Below are 21040 nucleotides of genomic sequence, written 5' to 3' on the forward strand. Positions count from 1 at the left end.
ATTGATATTTATGTATATGTAAGCTCTTGCCGAAACTCTCATATTTTCTTTTTTTCTGAGAAAGATTTTTTTTTTGCTAAAATTGTTACATATACCAGAATCAATCAATTCTTTCTCCCTCTGCTTCTCCCTCCCTTTCTCTCTTCCTTCCTTTCTGCCCTCTCTCCCTCCTTTCATCCTCCTTTCAGCTCTACAATAGTAAACAGAGTGAGTGAAGATGGGTTTAGCTCAGTTTGCCCATTTACCAAAGGTCTTGGGTTCATAAAATCTTGAAAAAGTAGCAGGCAGCAAAGACCCTCACTTAAGTACTGGTTAGTGACTAGATAAAGCTCTTACCTTAAACATTTTAGTACCTGTGATTTTAATAACTGTTTGGAGCACGTTGAGGAGCCTAGTGTTAGCCTTCTGGATTCATACAGTATGAAACAAAAAATCCTTTAGCCTTGAATCTTACTAAATAGAACATCCTGCAAAAGGACAGTTATATTTTTTGTTTGTGAATATAGCGATGGAGATTTGCCCCCAAATTTGCCAACTTCTCATCACTAAATATAGCAGCCCTGCAGTTAAGGAAATGCTGTAAACTCTCAAGGCCAGTGGTCCCCAACCTCTGGGCTGTGGACAAGTACTGGTCTGTGGCCTATTAGGAACTGGGCCCCACAGCAAGAGGTGAGCAGCAGGCCAGCAAGGAAAGCTTCATCTGTATTTGCAGCCATTCCCCAGCACTAGCATCACTGCCTCAGCTCCACCTCAGATCATCAGGTATTAGATTCTCATAGGAGCACTGATCCTTGGTGCCAAAAAGGTTGGGGACCACTGCTCAAGACTACTTACTACCTTCACCTGCCCCTCTAAAATTACTGATAAATGAGGAGTTTAGTTATAATTGTTTTTCTTTACTCATTTTTTTTTTACCCAAAGCTTTTGTCTTTGCTTGTAATACTTAAGAATTTAGACTCTTATCATTTAGGGTCTAGAGACTGTGGACTTCCAGGTCCAGAGCGTGATGAGCCAGTGTAGTTCATTATTAGAAGGAATTTCTAACCAGTATAATTTGATGATAGCAAAACTGTGGAAATTTCTCCTTAACTTTTTAGTGGTTTTTTAGTAAATATTTACGAAATGGAGAAAAGGAGGAGGGAAGATAGAAGGGAGGAAGGAAGAAAGGGAGGGAGGGAGGTAAGGAAGGAACCTACCATAGTAACATGAAAAAAATAGTAGATTTTCTACTGTATCTGCTGATGGAGAATCGTTTGCTTTTTCTACCTTGGTACTATAAAAGAGAAAGCCTCACGAAAGGGTACCCTATTGATTATTACAATAATATTAGCTAGGTAGTAAAAGAATGTTATTTATGTGGGAGACAATTATTGCATCTGTTTCTTTTAAATTATTCTGGGTATGCATTGCAGTGATTTCACCTGAGGGTTAGCCAAAATGACTTTTTTTTCTCTAATAAAATACTATTGTTAAAAGACTTTTTTCCCTGCCTATTTATTGCTACCCTAATCCAACACACCTCCTCCTGTTTCTTCCTTCATATCCCCATCATTTACATTTTTGTTACTTTCTTATGGATTTGAAGGATGACATCTAATAGTACAAAAGATCAGATTGCCCTGGGACTTAGCACAGTGTCTTGCATAGTGTAGGCGCTCAGTAAATATTGAATGAATTCAATTCAGAACCCTGGAGAAAAGAGTCACAAATTTATCAAATAATTCACAAAAAGATATATCTCTGGCAACTAATCCAGTTAAGTGTATGAAGGTAAGCTGAATCCAGAACATGTTTCAAATCATTTTTCTTCTTATAAAATTTTTGTTTTGTGGCTGGAGCACTTGTTTCTCGGTATATTGATCAAATGTGACTTGAGCCAGAGAGATTCACAATAAATAACACCAGGATGCTTATGAATGATGTATAAAGCCCACCAATTTAATGACAGGTAAGGCAGAGGAGAACAACTACTTTATTTCAGAACAGCCAAAGTCTTGGTAATTTAATGCCACCATGGGAATATTGAGTGGCTGTGACCAGTTCAAAGTAAGTGCCTAGAATGAAAAAAGTTTGAAATGTTCTGACAGGTATTTGATTTTTTTTTTTTTTAAATTAATGGAGCCATTGTTTCAGGTGAGCACAAAAGAAAAAGGTCTTTCTTGTTTCTCTAGCATTTGCCTAGTGAAGGTTATCTGGGCCAGTCGAGTGGTATTTACAGTATTAATCACATTTTACTTGCAGTGAAACGATACTTTTTTTTAAACAGGATCCTTCATGACTTGTTTCCTCTCTAAAGCTCAGGTTCTGGAACAAATCAATCAAAGGATTTATTGAGTTGCTACTGCGTACCGAGTATTGTGATTCTCTCTCATTGATTTGATAGAAACAGACTATAATATTCTTAAGGTGGAAATGAATCATAGCTCAAGGGTGAAGGAGATTCCAAGTGAGATTAACTGACTGTTGGCATCTAGGGATGAGAAATGATATGGTTGATTGGCTAACCAAAGACTGGTCTTACCTCACACTAAATCTATTCTATTTCTGCATATAAAACCAATCACTCAATTCTTGTGTATATTCATTAAATAAAGTTCTTATTGTATCAGTCAGGATCTTTTTCATTTGCAAGTTAGAAGCAAATTCCAGATAAAAAAGGTTTAAGCAAGTAGGGAAATTACTACTTCACAAACATGAAATACACTTTTTTGTATGTTGTCTGTATTTTCAAATAGTTTCTTCTATTTGCTTACCCAAATCCAATAGGAAAAAAAAATCAATGGTTTTCTTCCCCAAGAGTTTGGACAAAAACTCGAGGCTTGATCTCTTTAGTCAAAGTTGGGTCACATGTCCATCTCAAGAATCCATCACTAAGGTCACAGTCTTGCCTGGTCACCTGTTCTTTCTTAGAGCTAGGATCAGCTCTACACAAGGTGGGCTGAGTGTGAGGCAGCAATGATTTTGCTCAGGTGCTGTTGCCAGAAGCAGAAGCTAGATGCTATTAGCAAATGACAGATGTTCACTACTATACTTACTGATAACCAAGCCTCGTGCAGGTGGTTGATACAAACGCAAGCATGACCTAGTCTCTTTCCCTGTCCTTCCAATTCATCTTCTTAAGTCAAAATTCGAATTCTGTCCTACCATTTCTCAGTAATGTTGCTGGTTCCTTATTACCTGTTGATTGAAATACTAACTCCTCAGTTAACCTCCCTTCCTACTTACCTCCCAATGCTGATAAAGCAACTGGTCACATATCTTTTAGGGTTTCCTGCCTCTGTGGGTTTGCCATGTCTTTCTCCATGCCTGTCAATGGTAGTCTGAATGTCTTTTAGGTTCAGTTCAAATACTATCTTCACAAAACACCCACTAAGTTCCTTACTGTAATATTTGCAGCACTAACATGACCTATGTTTTAACATTTACTGTTTACTTAATAAATATTTATCAAATGCTTACTATACGCTTACTGCTGTTGTGTTTAAATATTTTTCTACTTTGTATAATTTGTTCATGGTGTTCTTGTCTTTTTTCCCCAGTAATCCATAAGCTCATTGAAAGTGGGTTCCTTAAAGGTACTGGGACATACCTACCCATCCCGGGCAATCAGTAGATGCCTTATGAATAAACAGAATTTCATCCAGTTTGCACATATACTGATCACTAGCATTTAAAGCCTAAGGGCCCTGTTTTTTCCCAAATCTGTCTCTACCCATAGTATGGCAACATGCATGTGCTTTTAGCATTCAGTAAACATTTGATGACTACCTAAATGAGATAGAAATGAAAAACCATTCAAATATTGAAGAATGAACTATTTCTCCTTTGTTTTACATTCTTCGGCCTTTTGGCATCATTTTTGAAACAATTTGTTGTGGTATTTTTCCAAACAGCTTTTACAAGGATATGTAAGTTCTGTTTTCAAACTTGAATAGGATTAAGGTTACTTTTTTTTTAACAATGGGGACGTTTTTCAGTCATTTCACATGCCAGTACTATTGACCCATCGTTCAATAGTAAAAGACTAAGTTAAAAGACTGAGCTTTATAAAGTTCTTCCAATAGCGGTACGGTTTTGCAGGCCCACGATATGTGTAGGTGTTAGTAAGAATATTCAATGGCCCTAGCAAAATTGGTGTTTAATGAGGTAAATTCTCAATTGTACAGTCACTTGCAAGTATAATTGAGCACTTGCCTTTATTTGTGAGTTTCTGATTTGAATTGACTAGCATTTCAGATGTTTCCATGTAGAAATTTGATCTGAAATATTTAAGCCATAAATGGGTGGGAGAAAAGATTCATATACTTGGTCTCAGCCATACTAGACAAGGACAAAGTTTCCCATGCTATGCCTTCTTACCTGAACAAGAGACAGGAAACCTCTTCTCTATTTCTTTTTCTTTTCAGTTTCCTTCCTCATTTCTCTTCATGAATAATTTGTCAGCCATCTTAGATGAGTGCCAACAGGTGTCAGTTGAAATTGGCAACTAGCATGGCCTTGGTGATCTGTGTGAGAGCAGTTTCAGGGAAGTGATGAAGGCAGAAGCCAGACTGTAGTGGACTGAATAGCATGGATGGTTGAGTCAATAAAATCTGGTAAGGAGTGCAAGGGCTGTGGAGCTAGACTGCCCAAGTTCAAACCCAAACTCTTCCATTCACCAGTTGTTGACTGTGGGCAGTTTACTAAATCAATATCTTCTCCTTTCCTCCCTTCCTCAGTTTCCTTGTCTACATAATGGGAATAAATCATGATCTCAAGATTGTTATGAGTGAGTTCAAGTGGGAAAATGTTTAGAACAGCACCAGTTTCCTTACACGTCCTCAGCAGATATTAGCTATGGTTTTTGATGAATATACAAAGAACATTGAGACTACTTTTATAGCTTGGCTATGAAAACCGGGGAGAAAATGAGGTCATTGTCAGATAGGGGGCAAAGATTAGAAATTTTTATTCCCCGTAAGGGAAAGATGAATGTTTTATATGCTGAAGGAAAACATAGTGGTTCTCAGAGGGTGACAGGTCGAAGATGTAGAAAAGGAGGGATGAATTGATGGAATAATAGTACTGAGAAGATGAGGGAGAATGGAACTTAGAGAAGAGGTGGTTGGATGGATGAACCTTGTATAAGAAAGGCTTCTTATTTTCTAAGGCTGGGGTAATAGAGAGGAGCAAAGCTAAGGATGTGTATCTTTATTGGGTTAGGGATAGCAGAAACAAGTTCATTTGGTGGGGGAAAAGACGTGGCAGGAGTGAGTAATGGAGTAGGACTGATAAATGAAGTAGTTACAGAGCAGTAACTCCTGGAGACAAGATGACACTAGCCAGAATGTATCGTCTGACAGAAAGAGTGAGAATTCTGATATGAAAAGAAATTGTGTTCACAAAGTGAGACGTTGGTGTTCGCTTCCATATGTGGCACATTTCCAGGTGATGACAAGTCTAAGGTAAACCATTTTAAAATTTGTATGGTCTACAGTGTGAAGTTAGAATTTGAAATGGTTCTTTACCACAAATAAATGATTGATTTTATCCATATTTTTCTTGAGTTATTGAATTCTTTCTTACAAATTTGCAATGCTGTTGGAAAGGCAGACTTTTAGATTTGGATTAGATTCTATCCCTATACTGCCCAATCTGTTCTTTATATACTTATAAATGGAATTCCATTCTATTTTTGAATAGACTGGATCCATTAATATTGAAACATAAATGCTACAATATGGATTTTATCTTATTGTGATGGTCACACAAAAAGCCTTCTCATCCTGCGTGCCGTTTTGCAATGTTATTTTGTCACTTTTCCTATCCAGAGTTGGAGCCCATCCCTTTCCCTTAAATCTAAACTTAACTTGATAATTGCTTTGACCAGGATAAGGCAAAAGTGACAAAATGCAACTTTTGTGGCTAGACCTTAAGAGACATCGCAGTTTACATATTTGCCCTCCTTGAATCATGAGCTACCAAGTAAAAATGTCCAAATCCCTTGTCCTGGAGAGAGAGGCCTGGTGGTTGTTGCTGTATGCGTCCAAGTTTTGAGAGCTTTATTATGCTGTAATAGGATGTGAAGGGGAAGAGTCTTGAGGCAGAGAGACAAATGAAAAGAACTTGGACATAATAGGATGTGAAGGGGAAGAGTCTTGAGGCAGGTGTCAGGTGATGAACTGACAAGTACAGAAAGACAGACAGGGGAAAACATGGGAGAAGAGTGGATGACAAGGTTCAGTATGATCTGCTGATTGGATGGGGAGGAGAGCAAAAGAGAAAGAGAAATAAAAAATTATTATGAAGCCATCTGGGAAATAATGTTTTGGACAGCAATATGTCTAGGTAAAGAACTGGATTCTTAAGGAAGGTAAGTCCAGTTTACAGTTCTTTTTTTTTTTTTTTTTTAATTCGATGTGGCATTTTTACAACTTCCGTGTAAAAATGCTTCCTAGCAGCTGGAGATACAGGACTGAAGCTGAGGGCCAAGTTGGGGCTGGAGCTGTTAGAGGTTTCGAACAAGAAGACATAACCAGATCTCTTTCCCTTTTGTTCCAGTCTAAAGGGTATTTGCTAACTTCTTTCTCCTGTATTTAGTAGCAAAGGTGGAAACATCAAGCTAGGTAAAGGGGAGAAAGCAAGGAGAGGGAGGGGACATACACAGAGAGAAAAAGGCAAGGAGGAGGGGTGGTCCTGTGGGATTGCACTTGATTTTTAGTTATACCTTTTGGAAGGCTACACTGCTTAAGTAAAAATAAGGAACACAATATACACACTCAACTAAAATTATCATCTTTCAAAGGTTCTCCCTTTAAATAGACCCAAATGAAAATCAGAAACCCTAACCTCAGCTTTTTAAATCACAATGAAAGGACAAGGGAAGTTTTCAAAAAGGGTACTTTGTGTTCTGAGCCGGATGGCTGTCTGTGTGTGTAGAGAAAAAGGTTAGAATGCTGAAGTGCTGAGGTGTCACCTACCAGGTGACTTCTCGCTCTCCAAGTTGTGCAATATTTATAAAAAGACTGAAAAATAAAATACATTGTGTTCTGAGGGAGACACTATAGTGTACTAATTTGACAGTGCGATGTAAAGGTTACATGCTCTGAGGTCAGCTAGAACTGAGTTCAAATCCTTGTCCCATCACTTACTAAACTTGTGGCCTCGGACATGCTGTTAACCCCTCTGAGCCTCGGTTACTGGAGCTGTAAAATGGGGATAATACCATCTACCTCATAGGGTTTTATCTATATAGAGATAACTCAATGTAATAAAACAGCCCAGAAACGTATATATATATATCTGTTTTTATGCCATTACCGTACTATTTTGATGATCGTAGTTTTGTCGTGTAGTTTGAAATTTGGGAGTGTGATACCTCACTCTTTCTTTCTTGAGGTTTCCTTGGCTATTCAGGGCCTTTTGTGGTTCCATATAAATTTTAGTATTAGTTGTTCTAGTTCTGAGAAGAAGGTTATTACTATTTTGTAGGAACTGCACTGAATCTGTATATCGCTTTGGGTGCTAAGGACATTTTAACAATATTAATCTTTCCAATTGATGAGCATGCTATATCCTTCCATTTATTTGTATTTGGTTTGTTTTATGAGAGCATTCTTTTAACTCTCAGGCTGAACCAACGCATGTCCCAGGTTTGATGTATCTAGGCTTTCCTGCTATAATTGATCTACTGTAGGTAATTTTTAGGGAGACTTCAATTCCTCAATGAAGTCAGATTCTTTGACATACAGGCCCAGTATCTCTTACCAATTCAGACAGAGAATGAGCTTTTATTAATTGCAAGAGAAAATGATATGTTTTTCCTGTTCTAAAATCAAGACACTCCTAGTACAGTTATTTTTTTCTTGTCATGTGGCTCTAGATATTTTTTTTTGCTGACTTTCTGTATGGTCAGATTTGTGGCTGTAGTCCTTCCTCTAGTTCATTAATTTGTAATAACCTCCCCAGCACAGTATCGACATGCTTAAAATGGTATTCTGGAGACATGCAGCAGAACTGAAATACTGTCCAATCCATACATATCTTCACATTAGTGGAAAAGATTACTCCAGGAAGTAACTTTCTGAAGGGTTATTGGAATGTAGAGGCAAAGTCAACATTCTTTCCTTTTTCCCAAACCTCGCATAGCCTCATACAGTCAAACAAGAACCTTGCTACCCATACTGGTTTCCTCTTGGCCTGTGATGACTCTTTTGAGTTTGTGTGTGTCAACTTCTTATTATCCAAATTTATCCCTTTACTGGTCAATCCACCTGTAAAAAAAAAAAAATTACATTTTTTTATAAAAGGTACTGATCTGAAATTAGTAAAATTGTCTGTAGCTATTCATTAATAAAAGCAACAAAATTGACAACTTTCACGTCTGTAATTAAATGTGTAAAACTAACAAATGGAAATAATAAAGATATTTTTTTCTTTACCAGTCATATTGTGACATCAATTTGTATTAAATAACGAGAGAGAACTTAGAGGATTTGCTTTTCATTATGGTACAAATTAACATTCGACTACTGATCCAAAATAGATATGCAAAGAGTTACCACTATCAATAATCATTTAAAATTCATTTTACCCAGATAAATTTGAATCTCCAGTGATAACAAGCAGGACTTATCTTCTGCATTTTTTAAATAATTTTTTATTTTTCAATTACAGTTGGCATACAATATTATATTAGTTTCAGCTGTACAACATAGTGATTTGACATTGATATCACTTAAAAACTGATCACCACTATATATCTAGTACCCATCTGACCCCATATATAGCTATTACAATTTTATTGACTATATTCCCTACGTTATACTTTATATCCCCATGACGATTTTCTAACTACCAATTTGTACTTCTTAATCCCTTCTCCTTTTTCACCCATCCCTCCAATCCCCCTCCCATCTGGCAACCATTAAAATGTTCTCTATATCTATGAGTTTGTTTCTGTTTTATTTATTTATATTTTTTAAAATTCCACATATCAGTGAAAATATATGATATTTGTCTTTCTCTGTCTGACTTATTTCACTGAGCATAATACTTTCTAGATCCATCTATGTTGTTGCAGATGGCAAGATTTCATTCTTTCTATGGCTGAGTAATATTCCATTGTATATATGTACCACTTCCTCTTTATCCATTCATCTATCAGTGGACTTAGGTTGCTTCTATATCTTGGCTATTGTAAATAATGCTGCAATGAACATATGGATGCATATGTCTTTTCAAATTAGTATTTTGGGTTTCTTAGGATAAACACCCAAAAGTGGAATTGCTGAGTTCTTCTTGTCTCTTGTTATAGCCTTTGTTTTAAAGCCTATTTTGTCTGGTATAAGTATTGCTACCCCAGCTTTTTTGTTTTTCATTTCCATTTTTACAAAATATCTTTTTCCATACCTTTACTTTCAGTCTGTGTGTGTCTTTTAATCTAAAATGAGTCTCTTTTAGGCAACATATGCAAGGGTCTTGTTTCCTTATCCATTCAGCCACTCTATATCTTTTGATTGGAGCATTTAATCCATTTACATGTGAAGTAGTTGTTAATAGATATGTAGTTATTGCCATTTTATTATTCATATTTTTGATCTTTTGTTTCTTGTAGAAGTCTCTTTAATATTTCTTATAATACTGTTTGGTGTTGATAAACTCCTTTAGTTTTCTCTTGTCTGGGAAGCTCTTTATCTCTCCTTGATTCTAAATGATAACTTGCTGGGTAGAGTAATCTTGGTTATAGGTCCTTGCTTTTCATCACTTTGAATATTTCATGCAAATCCCTTCTGGCCTGCAAAGTTTCTGTTGAGAAATCAGCTGACAGTCTTATGGGAGCTCCCTTGTAGGTAAATAACTCCTTTTCTCTTGCTGCTTTTAAGAGTCTCTTTTTGTCTTTAACCTTTGGCATTTTAATGATGATGTGTCTTTGTGTGAGCCTCTTTGGGTTCATATTGTTTGGGACTCTCTGTGCTTCCTAGGCTTGTATGTCTATTTCCTTCACCAGATTAGAGAAGTTTTCAGTCATTATTTCTTCAAATAGGTTTTCAATTCCTTTCTATATGTCCCTTGTCCTTCTGGCACCCCTATGATGTAAATATTGTTACACTTGATGTTGTCCTGGAATCCCTTAAACTATCCTCATTTTTTTTTTGATTATTTTTTCTTATCACTCTTCTGATTGGGTGTTTTCTGATACTTTATCTTACAAATCACAGATTTGATTCTCCGTGTCATCTAACTTGCTGTCAATTCCTCCTGAGGCAGTCTTCATTTGAGTTATTGTATTCTTCATTTCTGACTGGTTATTTCTTATGTTTTCTAGCTCCATTTTTATGTTTTCTCTCTCTTTGTTAAAATACTCACTGAGTTCATCTACACTTTCCCTAAGTTCATTGAGCATCCTTATAACAAGTGTTTTGAACTCTACATCTAACAGGTTGCTTCTCTCCATTTTGTTTAGTTCTTTTAGTTGAGACATGTTTCTTTGTCTCCTTATTTTGGCTGCCTCTCTGTGTTTGTTTCTATGTATTGGGTAGAGCTGCTTGTCTTCCAGTCTTGGTAGAGTGGCCTTACATAGTAGGTGCCCTATAGGGACCAGTGACACATTCTCCCTGGTCACCTGATTTGGATGGTCCAGGTGTGCCCTTGGTGTGCTTTGTGCATACCCTCCTGTTGTAGTCGAGCCTTGATTGCTGTTAGCACATCAATGGGAGGGATTGACGGTCAGGCTGATTTCTCATGAGGACTGGCTGTGACGACAGTGTAAGAGCTGTTGTGCAGGGGCTGACCCTTCAGAGGAGGATTCATTTTAGCAAGGCTCTGGTGCCTGCCAAGTTTGCCCTTTGGTGTGTCATTTGCAGAGGTGTTTGGGTGGTGCTCTGGTATGGCTGAAGCTGGCCAAGGGGTGTATTGGTTCTGGGGAATCTTGGAAGGGGTTCTGGTGCAGGCCATGATCAGCTGCTGCTTGTGCCCTATCTGAGGCCACTTGGTATAAGCTACAAACTGATCTACGATGGTTGCCACTTGTGCTGGGCTTGGAGGTATCCAAGAGAGGCTAAGCTGGGAACCACAGCCAGCTGCTGCTAGTGCCAGGCTTGGGGCTGCTTAGCAAGAGGTACAGGGCACGCCAAGGCCAGATGCTGCTTGTTTGGGTTTTGTGAACTTTTGAGAGATTTTAGGAAAGTCTGCAGCATGAGCCAAGACAGGCTATTTGTATGGAAAAGTCACTGGAAGGGGCTTGGGTAGGCCTACAAGTTGGGTGGGGCAGGATCTTAGGATATCATCAAGTCAGGATGAAGGGCCTTAGCCAGGCTGGTGGAGATTAAGATATGATGCCGGCCTGCAACTGCATTCTAGGTGAGGGGAAGGCTCAACAATGGAACAGTGGCTTCTGCCAGCACTTCTGTTTGAGAGAAAGCTGCCCCTCCAGCCCTTGCACTGAAGCCAGACAATTCAGTTCCTCCCCATGTGTCCCTGGCACCTTTTGAGCTGCTGCCCCAGTGCTGGAGCTCAGAGTGAGAGAGTTCATCAGTGAGTAAGTTTGTATCCAGGCCCTTTAAGAGGAATGCCTGGAACTCCAGCCACCCTCCATCTCACTCAACCACAATCTCTGCTGGTTTTCACTACCAAAAATTATGGGCACATCTCATCCTAGTACTGGAACCCTGGGTTGGGGAGCCTGGTGTGGGCCTGGGACCCCTCAGGAGAAATGTCTGCAGCTGAGATATCCCTCCCAATTATTAAGCGCCACACATGGATGTAGGACCCGCTCATTTCATGTCCTCACCCCTCCTACAAATCTCAACGTGGCTTCTTCTGTATATCCTTGATTGTAGGACTTCAGCTAGAGTTCAGATGATTCTCAATGATGGCTGTTCAGTAGTTTAGTTGTAATTTTGATGTGGTCGTGAGAGGAGGCCCAGCATCTTGCCTTGAAGCTTATCTTCTGCATTTCTGAAAAAACGTTTATAATAATAGCCCTTTCTTATAACTGGATCTTGAGTTTGGAAACAAACCTGTAGATGTGGCTTTCCATATTTTCTCTTAATTTCCTTTAAGTGTAAACACAAATAAATGCTTTATTAAACTAAGAAAATAAGGTGAAATTCAAAAATAATGTTGGCTAAACAAAAGTCAGGAAATCATGGATTTGAAAGATACCAACATCTCACCTAGTTCATTCCTCCGCATGAGATACACAGTACCTCTATTTGCTGTCATACTTAGTGACCCCTGAGGAAAAAAAGAAGGAAAACATCTTTCAATGTTTCAATGCTTTCAATGCTTTAGGAGTCCCTAAATAACATATTTGTTAGAGTGAAAGAGAGGATTATAATAGGTAAACGCTCTCCTTTTTTATTACCCTGAAAGTATGATATATAACAATAATATCAACTACAATCAAAAACCATATATTGATTGAGTGTTTGAATGGGTTAGATGCTCTCCTGGGTCTTTTTTTAGCATTTTTTTAGCATTTTTCTATTAATATTCATTGCTATTATCCATAAAGAAATGGAGACTTAGAAAAGATATGTAATTTGGTCAGTTCCACAGTTTGTAAGGGACAGAGCTGGAATTTAGACCATCTACTCCGACTCCTAACTCTTAACCTCCTGATCCTTCCTCATCACACAGTAACTGTGCATCTATTGAAAAACTTTAGGTAGGTCACCTGTGAGTTTTCCCATCTCTGGATTAATTATTTCCAATGTCTAACATTTTGTCGTAGTGTCATATGCTAGCATTAGTCACTCACATAGATGTATGGTGTACTGTTAATTTAAATCTACACACATCAAGAAAATTGGCCTAATTGGAAGAAATTAAGGTAGTTGCAATTTCCTGATGATTAAGCAGAGGATATGTTGCTAGAGGAAGTTGTAGAATTTTCTCCTAAAAACCTGAAGGAAAAAAGCGCAATTAAGGTTTTAACAAACTCTAATTTTAACCCCAATTTTCTGATTTTGTAAAATGAATGTTTTAGAAGAGGTGATTTCCTTGGGTTTTCCCCAGACCTAACATCCTACAAGTCTATAACTTTAGGTAGAGACTGTATATTTTAACCTTTCAAGGTCCTTTTTAGACTTTCGTTTTTATGCTTGAATGATTCTTGAATCTCTTTGCTTCAGCTGCACATTCTTGAGTCTCTTTCCAATGGAGATCTCATAAGAGCTATTATTTAACAGTATCCCAAATGTGCAATGTACAGGATTAAATACAACTGTGCATTTAGGATTTCAGCAATCACAATTCATCATTATTGTGTGTTCATTCTCCTATTTGATTAAGGTTAAGCAACAAGATGATATTTCCTCATTTTAAAATGCATTGTATATGTGACAGATCGGATCTTATAAATGCATTAAACAGGCTTATTTTAATATCTAATCATATGCAAAAGTTCTAGAAATATTTTATGCCCAAATGTCTAGGGATCCTCAAAGGCCTATAATAGAAATCCATACTCTGTGACTTCAAAGCCTTAGTCTCAACAACTAATCACTTGGCTATTTCCAAATCAAATTTCTTCAAACAAATCAAAGGCATTTGTCCTACCCATGAACCAAGTTCTGTGGCAAGTATGACATTTTAAAATCAAGCTGCTTGTTGAGATATTCATGCACTGAAAAAGGTACCCAGAATTTCTTTCAAAGGGCGAGAAACACCTTTTTTTCATGCTCCAATGACTCAGAAATTTGTCAAAGAGAATTTTATCAAATTTTCTTCACACACACACACACAAAACTCACCTTTGCAGTAAGAGCCAGCATTCAGAATTTCACCCCAAGAGATCTTTCATTTTCTGAAAGGTTATGAGGCCCTGAGATTTCGCTCTTTTTAGAGTTATAATCACTGTGTTGCTTCTGAGCTGTTAACAATAACACTGATTAAGAGGAGAAAAAAGTGATATTCCACATACCAATATTAAATGGCTTCACAAAGTAGGAATATTTTAAACACCACAGCATTTGCGGTGAGTAGAATAAAGTGCCCAATTTCCCAAGGAGCAGAGAACAATAATGATAAATAACTAACCTTTATCCAAGGCTTTCTATGTTCAAGGAACTATGCCAATTCTTTCACATGCATTGTTTTATTTAATCTACCCAATAACCCTCCAAGGAAGTACTTTTACTTTAGCATTTCTACCCATGAGGAAGCTGAGATTCAGAGAAATTGAATAACTTGACTAGAGTCACATAGACAAAATCCAGATAGGATTCATTCGTAGGCTCTGTTCGTAATTGCTCAGCTATGCTACTGTCTTCTCTAAGAGAGAATTGGTACAGAAAGAAGCCTTGGCAGGAAGAGGTAACTAAAGAACAGGAAGACCAAAGTGGCTTCCAATGGACAGTTCTCTAGAACCCACATTCCAGAGCCCTTAAAGGCTGGCTTAGTCAACACTTAATAAATATTTGTTGATGAATGACTATATGAATGAATACAAGACAATGTAAGATAATTTACAGGTCATTCTGGCATTTCAGCACTGCCCCACCCCCAACCTCAGTAATCTATTCTAGTCCATTCTAGCATATCGGTTGTCCATGATTCTGTAATACAACCTGGCTTCTATCCACTTGTGACTGTGACTTCAAAGCCTTAGTCTCAACAACTAATCACTTGGCTATTTCCAAATCAAATTTCTTCAAACAAATTAAAAGCATTCGTCATACCCAAGAACCAAGTTCTGTGGCAAGTTCGACATTTTAAAATCAAGCTACTTATTGAGATATTCATGCACTAAAGAAAGTACTCAGAGTAAGCACTGCACAAATTTGTGAAAAGAGCGAAATTCCTGTTTGGCAGCCTTTGGCCCTTTTTATTCTTTGCTGGTACTGATATTTCCCAAGCTCGCACTGTCCTCTGTGCTGGCTGCTGGCTGTCCAGAACTCAGCAAGCCCAGGGAAAACCCCATGTATGGACTTCTCGTGATCATCTTTCTTCTTTCTCTTCTCTCCAGTCAAAATTTCAGGCTTTCTGGAAGCAATTATTTGCTTGCTTATCTCCTTTCTCCCTTTGAACGCTAAGATCTGTGAAGACAGGAGCTGCATCATCTTTATATCTCCAGTCCCCATCATGGTACCTGGAGTAAAGTAGCCATTTAGTCAACATTTGTTATCTAAATCAGTGTGTGAATGCGTGAAGGCATGAATGTTTTCCATTGCAAACTTTGCTTATCAAAATTGCAGGTAATTAGATACTACTATCATTAATAATTATTATAATCATATACTTATTTAGAAGTATTACTATAGGAAGCTTTATAGTTTCCAGAGCTCTAGCATGTGTGTGTGTGTGTGTGTGTGTGTGGAGAGAGAGAGAGAGAGAGAGAGAAATCTGAAGCACCTTCTTATTTATTTATTCAATAAATTTTATTGAGTACATACTATGTGCCAGGGCTGTTAACTGACCATCGTACAATCAAAATGCAATTTTTCTTTTCCACCAGCTCTTTAAATTGTTTTTGGAAAGGGGTTCTCTTTCTCTGCTCTTGAATTAATATCCTAGTAGGCTCTATAATTCCTCTGCTCACTCATAGCTAAAAGAGTCCTAGAATGCTTTGAAGTCACAAACACAGTCTCAATTCAGTAATTGTGATTTCCAGATCCATGGAACAACTAAATCTCTGAACTTGAGTTAATATTAAGTTCTCTCCCCTCCTCTAGCTGGAGCTCTGCAGCCAGGGAGGGGATCGTAGGCTTAGGGTCTTACTCTGTTCTTTCCTTAGCTCACCTCGTTCCTCACTTTTATAGCTACTGTTTCAGATCCCCTCAACTCAGGATTGAACAAGACATGGGAGGAAAGTTAAGGGGTTAGTACCTTAGCCTCAGTAGTTCTTGCCTGGCTGTTCGTTCTCTGAACCTGGCAAATGGTTCAAGCTGATCTACCTGGTTGAGGAAGCTTTTATGGACTCAGGAGCTGGAGGGTACATATCCTCAGTATGAGCCTTCTAGGCAGGCTTCTTAGGGATGATGCAAGAAAATCCCACACTTGCTCTCTCTCTTATGTAACCCATATCGCTCCATGGGAAATAGTCACCTCCCTGCCTGACTGACTCTGGGAGGATAGGCTGGTTAGTTAGGTTCTATTTCCTGACCAGGAAACACAACCCACAGATCTCCCAGTGATCTTTTTGCGGATCCCCTCACCAGATTTGGAGTAGAAGTGGGAGGTGGAGATTTAGTAAAGCAAGAGTTTTCTGATGAAATTTCTTCCACCACACTCCAGACCCTCTTAGATTCTCAAAGAAGCAGGTAAGTTCTAAGGTCCGAAAACTTTTTTTATGAAAATCTGCATATGATGAGTTGACCTTATAAATTAACATCTATTTTATGTTGTGGTCTATGTAGACACTTTAATTTTTAGCATAATATTTTACAGTATATGTATTTGTATGTTGTGTGTATCTTAAGTACATTGAGCACCAACAACTTTGGAATGTCATGATAAAATATTTCGTCACCTCTCTTTTTAAAATATATTGTTTTTCCTTTGCTCCTGGATGAAAAATCAATTTGAGTATTAACATGGCTTTTCTGATGTGTCTTAAGTGGTAAAAATAGTCTCGCCTCTTTAAGAAACAAAATACTGTCAGTATTTGGCACCTAAATGTCCAGTCCCATGTAATAGTCAAAATTCCAGCTTTATTAAAAATTGCAGCAACTCTCTCTCCTCCCAGTGGGCCCACAGCCTGGAAATGTGATGCATTTGGTTTCTTTTTCTTTCTTGTTCCTCTCTGCACTAGCTAGCTGCTATCTATGGGCCATTTGGAGTTAGAGCAAGAAGTAAGAGGAAAGGCAAACTTGTACGTGGCCAGTTCTGCTGTAAGGTGACGTTACAGCCTGGCTTATAATAAAACTTTTTTCTTTCATGGAACATATTCATGTGTTCTTTGGAATCCCCCTCCTACCCTCAGTTCTGGGAACCTCTCAGCTGCACAGTTCTTTTGATAGAGGTGATGATTCATCTTCCTCTGCCGGGTTCCTTACTCCTTCCATGGTTCCCAGGAATGAGGGGTGAGAGGCTCACCTCCAGCTTCTATCTGATGAGTTTTCCATCTCAAAGGCGCTATTGAACAGAATGGACCTAACACCACCTCATTCTGGTTCCCCTGTTTACATGGCCTAAGTCTAATTTAAGGGACACATTCACACAACTTTTGTCCCTAGAAACTCTGGGAGACACTCATCTAGCTATTGTTGCCACTAGAAGTTAGAAGCCAGTTCACTACATCTCCCCAGCTGCAGGGGACAGATAACAGATTTCCAAGTGATTCTTCAAAGTCTCTTTCGCTTGATTGCATGTTAAGGGGCAAGCACCCTTTTGGGGAAGAGACCTCACAGAATAGCTCTTGTTAAAGAAATCCCCCCTCAAATTTCCTCCTCTCTCAAACCTCTTATATTCTGTGTCGCTGACTTACTTAAGACCGTGCAATTGGATTTAGTTGTCTTTTTTTTTTCAAGTCCTGCAGATCGTTTTGTCTCATAAATCAGTTTGGTATCTGATATGTATGAGAGCTGAGTGTTCAGTCAAAACTTCCAATTTAGCTAAGGTTCGGAAAAGTTAAGTAACCTAACTGTGGCTAAGTTTTGTCACTCCATGCGTGATCTTTGGTCTTTCCCTGCCAATGAGTTAACTCATTGCCCTTTTAAGAATGAGCTGAGTGGAAGTCCAGTGAGTTAATGAACAGAAGTAATCTTACTGGTGTCCTATAGGCCTACAGAATTACCGAGAGATCCTTATACAAATTTTTTTAAATGCATAATTAATGGTAAGTAAAATAGAATAAAATAAAATAAAATAGTAGATTTGATGATGCTTTTGAATAAGTAAGCTGAATTGAGAAAAATAGGCTTACATCTAAAAATACAGACCTAAAAATATCAGCACAGTATAAATTAAAAAAAGAAAAAAACGTCAGTTATTATTGAAAATGAAATATCTGATTATTTGATAATAAAAGCTAAATGGGGTTTGTCCATGCTCGAAGAAAACTGATTAGCAGTAGCTTATCAACAACACTGAATTCCACCCATGCCACGTGAAGTGTCTTGGGAAACCAAACCGCTCTTCAGTCTATAACAACATGGGGATGCAAGGAGGTAAATAAGTGAACCTAACTTGGGCATGGAAGTAAGCCATGATGTAAGGCTATCCAGTGTACAGTATAAACCAACTGGGGAGTTAAATAAGTATATAAGTCTAATAAGCACATGGGTTTGAGCAGTTTTTGAGTACTGCAGATCTCTTATAGGGTAATGTCAGCAATGTCATTTACCAGCCATATTTTGTCACCTGTTTTCCTAAAAGGAATGATCATCTGATACCCTGGGGCTGGGGCAGTCTAAATTGTTTTTCTAACCCTAAAACCTTATATCATCCTGAAAGCAGGTCCTATCAGGGGTGGGTGCAGAAATATGAAACAGAGTTGACATCTTACGTTTATTGACTTATTTTTAAAGTACCATTAGACTCACTTTTATATATTATTTTACTCCCATCAAGTTCAATTTTAGATTTTTTTTCAATTGCTTGTATCATTCTACCCTTCAAAAGTGAATGCTGTCTTTTGAAGCAAAAAATATCTGTTATAAAACTACTTGTGCTGGAGATTTTTCAAGTGGCTAGAGAGGTAGATGCTGCTGGGTAGAGTTTGCACAATTGGGAATACATGGCTTATGGGCACACCAAGCCTAGAGAAACTGACGAGGGGACAACACTGCACAATAACTCTTTGAGTGGGATTTGTAAGGCAAGGGAATTTAGGGCTTACCAAAAGTAGAAATGTGATCTTAGTATGAAAGAAATACACAAAAACTATAGTCGCAGTCCCTTTGCTCCAATTTTGCATTGTGATCTCAAAGTACTGATTCTCAATTTTGATTATCCATTTCTCAAATGTGCTCTATTAGTTGGAAATCTTCTAGTTTTCTAGAATGTGAGCCTTCCTGGACTGTCCAAAGGGAATGGCTGTCTCTCTGCTTTAAATGAGATAACAGATATAGGTGTGTTTTCAGAAATTCAGCATAAAAGACAGTGCAAACATTAGGTATGATTTCTATATTTTTATTGTACAGTTTAGTCTTATATCAAAACATGTTTAACATGTGTTGATTTATTTATTTGTCTTGCTCTGTCATTTCATTATATGTACTTAAAGAAGAAGAGGTGTTGGGTTCAGTTATTCAGAAAATTTTCAAATTAATATTACCCAACTCATCAGGAGTCTCCACCATCAGAAAAATGGTATATATGTTCAGGGCCATTTCCTCGGAAGATATGAGCAGGTCCAGATAGCTGTCCCACGCCTCCAGATTTGTTCCCTTGTGTCATCAGAATTCCTTTATCACCCCTTCCTCAGCCCCTAGTAGAGCTCTGCTATGTTCATATCTCTGTAAATCTCTGCAACTCTATGAAGTTTTTGAAATAAAATATCTGTCAAAATGTCTTATCATAATCTTGATTCAATCTTGGTTACAGGGTTTCTGAACACATGGTGGCATTTTCCTAATATATTTCTTATCCATTTTGAGTGCTAAATGATATCTTGACCACCTCCCATGCTTTCTAGAATTCACACCACGTTAAATATCTAGCAGTCTCACTTCTCACATTCTACTGAGGGTATTCTTTTTTTATGTAAAGTTGCTTTTCTTTCTTGAAAGAAATGTTTGTCTTATTAAGTCCCTGAAGCCTATTTAATCAGGTTTTCTAATCCATTTGTTAATTTACAACCATTCAAGTTGTATACTTGTATATAATATAGCTGTGTATTAGAGTTCTGTAGAGAAACAGAATCATTAATATATATATTATATAAAGTATGAAATATATATACATATGTATGTGTGTGTGTGTGTGTATATGTATGTATATATATATGTATGAACTGACTTATGTGATTATGAAGGCTGACAAGTTCCAAAATCTGTGGGCAGCAAACTGTAGACCCAAGAGAGCTGATGTTGTAGTTCCAGTCCAAAGGCCTATAGGTTTGAGAACTAAGAAGAGCTGATATTGAATCCAAAGGCCAGCTTAAAACAGGCAGAATGATTTTCTATTATTCATGGGAGGATCGGTCTTTTTTTCTATTCAGACCTCCAACTGATAGGATGAGGCCCACCCACACTGGGGAGGGCAAAATGCTTTACTCAGCCTCCCAATTAAAATGCTAATCTCATCCAGGAACACCCTCAGAAACATATCCTGAATACTGTTTGACCAAATGTCTAGGCACCTTGTGTCCCAGTCAAGTTGACACATAAAATTCACCATTTCTTATCTATTTTGTGTGTGTCACACAATATTTACTATGTGTGTGCCACAAAATTTAACAGAACTTTTTACTGTTATTAGAAAGTAGAGAATCTAATAGAGTTAATTTTACTATTATTAGAGATTGCTGAAAATAAAAGAATATTTATCATACTATTGTTGTATATGAATTAGATGCTTAAGGGAGGATTTATTATTGTGGCTGCCTTTGAAATCTTAAACAATGATGTGAAAAGTCTGATGTGTTAGAGAAAGTAATAGTAAGTACTATAACAATCAATCTCTAAATTTTGCTAGTTTAGTAAAAAATAAAGTTATTTTTCACATCACAGTCTTCTAAGGATCAAAAAGCTCTCCTAGGTAACTTACCTTCAAATTGTAATATCTAGTTATACAACCCTTCCATATGTTTAAATATAGATTTTAAGATCAATATGTATTTCACTCACTTTTGGAAAAAAAATAAAGATAAAGTCAACTCCAAAAATATATATTTAATTGATTACTGGCTCCTGTAAATTAGAAGCCGCATAAACTTGTACAAATCATTTTTCTTCATTGATGATTCTTCCATGGAATCCAGTGGGAAAAGATTACAAGTTGAAATAACAAATTAAACTTTCAAAAGATTTTGATTTGGGACTCTTCCCTAACAGAGAACTTAGGAAATACGGACTTGTTAGGGTGATATAGCAAAGAGAACTCTCCAACTGAGTTTTTGATTCAAACACCGATTGTCCTCATCAAGCTGGGCAACCTAGGCAAATTCTCTGGG

The 21040-nt window shown here is 37.6% G+C and overlaps 1 protein-coding gene and 1 long non-coding RNA gene across 10 annotated transcripts in view; both read left to right on the top strand.

Moving 5' to 3' along the window:
- The window catches only part of ST6GALNAC3 (ST6 N-acetylgalactosaminide alpha-2,6-sialyltransferase 3), a 478754-nt gene that overhangs the window by 337117 nt on the left and 120597 nt on the right, over positions 1–21040 (top strand). The window lies entirely within an intron of this gene.
- On the top strand, positions 194–8830 carry LOC120583244 (uncharacterized). The gene is made up of 3 exons (XR_005647740.1): positions 194–207; positions 1757–1762; positions 4018–8830. It is a non-coding gene; the product is annotated as an uncharacterized LOC120583244 (long non-coding RNA).

Source organism: Pteropus medius, unplaced genomic scaffold (genome assembly GCF_902729225.1).
Source record: "Pteropus medius unplaced genomic scaffold, Ma_sr-lr_union100, whole genome shotgun sequence".
Classification (NCBI taxonomy): Eukaryota; Metazoa; Chordata; class Mammalia; order Chiroptera; family Pteropodidae; genus Pteropus; species Pteropus medius.